Below are 2,733 nucleotides of genomic sequence, written 5' to 3' on the forward strand. Positions count from 1 at the left end.
TGGATGTAGTTACAAAAGGAGCCATCAAATTCTTAGGGGCTTGATGTCTCTTAGAAAGAAGCGAGCTAGGAGGGAGACTGATGATCTGAGTTTACTTTGGTGAAAAACATTGACTTTAGGAATCCTGTTGATCTGTGTTGTCATGGAGTTCAGTCAGCTGATCAGGTTACCATCTCTAGATCTTTGAGTGGCACATCTGAATTGAGGTCTCACTGTAAAGTTGTATTTTCAACTCCAGTTCTAGTTGTCATCTTTGGTTTTAATGTCTATTAGTCCTTACCAGCTGTAGCAGCCACCGCTTGGTAACTTGCCACGAAGTCTGGCTCACTGACCTCCAGAAGTCTGACAAATTCATTGCGCTCCTGCTCAGCCCAAACTCAAAACCACCAATCCCAAAATCATAGTTGGCACCCAAAGATACAAAACGGTCAGCTTGCCCCAGACATAAGCTGGTCCAGACCATGTAGTAGTGGCTGTAATTTTCCCAGCGCTGCCTTAGCCACCAGGTCCTGTAGGAAACATTCCCGCTGGGGACCTGACCAACTTGCAAACCAGTGTAGAATACACTTCATCTCTGGGATGTGATGTAAGACATTGGGGGAGGGGAAGCATTCGTCATCCTGTCTGGCACTGAGGGTAAGGGAGAATGAAGGATAGTGGTATTGAAGATGATGATGTCAGTGATATTCTCCTCTTCTCCTTTTAGAGTGTACTGGAACATTGATACAAACTCCGAGTATCCCCAACGCTTCCATATTTCCTAAAAAACCTAAGCAGGGCCAGCTAGCCAGCCCACGTACTCTGCATTATTTCAATTACAAAAATATCTAGCAAAAATAATTCTAACATAATTTGTATGAATGCAAATTGGTTGGTAAATTCTATCAAGTCGATTCCAACTCACAGATACCTTATATAGGGTTTCTCCTTAACAGCTGGTGGGTTTGAACCACTAGCCTTGTGGTTATCATGTTAGTGATGATCTTACAGAATCACAAATAGGAGATGTAAAAACTTTATTTAAAATATTTATAATAAACTATAAAGTTGTTTCTTCTCCTATTCATCTAAATAATACAGAATCTATGTGGTCTAATTTTTCAATAAGGTTTTGAATTACTCTGTCAACATTTTTCTATGCCTATATATTGTGGGAAGCAACCTTGTAAAATCCACTTTTAGTTACCTGGAGTCCTGGTGTGTGGCTGTAGGTTAAACACTGGACAAGGTCTGTTCAAAAGACAAGGTGGTGATTTGATCTCACCAGCCCCTCCTCATAAACTCTACTCCATGGATCGGACCCGACTAGATGGCACATAACAACAAAAATAATGGTACTTAATAATTATTTTTCAAGTTCTATGTATTATTTTTCTCATTATCAAGCCAAATTATGTTTCACTAATTATTACTAAAAGTCCTGGTGTGGCTTTGTAGGATAAGCGCAGGACCACAAAGTCAATTTGAACCCTAAGGTCAGGGGTTCAGACTCACCAGTCGCTCCTCAGCAATGGCCGATTCGACGGCAATTAACAAAAACAATGATTACTTTATCCTTGTTTAACAAGAGTAATAATTTGCAATCTTAAACAAATGTCTATACTACTCAATTAATTTATTTCTACACATTTAGATTTTACATTCTAATTAGTGCTTCCCATCTTAAATCTATTTTATCATTCTTTAAATATCTTACATATATTTCTACTGTGAAAATTAACATACACCTAGGAGCTCTGGTAGCGTAGTGGTTATGAATCAGGCTGCGAACCTTAAGGTCAGTGGTTCGAAACTACCAGCCGCTCCGCGGGAGAAAGATGAGGCTTTCTACTCCCGTAAAGATTTACACCCTCGGAAACCCTGTACAGAGTCGCTATGGGTCGGACCCGACTCGATGGCACTTAACAACAACAACAACTCCTTGCTGCATAACAGTTAAGTACCTAGCTGCTAACTGAAAAGTCGGTGTTTGGAATCCACTCAGGGCTTCAAGGAGAGTGGTGGCTGGTGGCTGTGTGCCGTGGAGTCGGTTGCGACTCACAGCGACCCTGAACAGTGTTTCCGAGACTGTAAATCTTAACGTAGTAGCATAGTGGTTACGAACCTGGCTGCGAATCGCCAGGTCAGCAGTTCGAAACTACCAGCTGATCCGCGGGAGAAAGATGAGGCTTTCTGCTCCCGTAAAGATTTACAGCCTTGGAAACCCTGTTCAGGGTCGCTATGGGTCACTATGGGTCGGACCGACTCTATGGCACTTAACAACAAAAACAACGCTATTAGGAGGCCTGGTGATTTCCTCCCACAAAGATTCTAAACCAAAACTCAAACCTATTGCAGTAGATTCCAACTCATAGCGACTTTCTAGGACATTGTATAATTGCTCCATAGGGTTTCTGAGAAGGAAATTTGAACTGCTGGCCTTTCAGTTAGCAGCCCAATGGTAAACACACTGCACCATCAAGACGTCATCATACAAGCAAGATAATTTCCTTTTTTCACTTAAAAAATGAAATGAATTCAATGTCTAGATTTTCTCCTTAGTTGTTGTTCTTAGGTGCCATTGAGTTGATATCAACCCATAGGCACACTGTGCACAACAGAACGAAACACTACCCAATACTGGGCCAACCTCACAATTGTTGCCACACTTGAGCCCACTGATGCTGCCTCTTTGCCAATCCATCTGGCTGAGGGTCTTCCTCTTTTTCTCTGAGCCTCCACCTTACCAAACAT

The 2,733-nt window shown here is 41.8% G+C and overlaps 1 pseudogene; it reads right to left on the minus strand.

Moving 5' to 3' along the window:
• Positions 1-269: 269 nt before the first annotated feature.
• Positions 270-2,733, minus strand: part of LOC102838469 — an 11,745-nt pseudogene continuing 9,281 nt past the window's right edge.

The sequence above is a fragment of the Chrysochloris asiatica genome, unplaced genomic scaffold (genome assembly GCF_000296735.1).
Source record: "Chrysochloris asiatica unplaced genomic scaffold, ChrAsi1.0 scaffold00082, whole genome shotgun sequence".
Classification (NCBI taxonomy): domain Eukaryota; kingdom Metazoa; phylum Chordata; class Mammalia; order Afrosoricida; family Chrysochloridae; genus Chrysochloris; species Chrysochloris asiatica.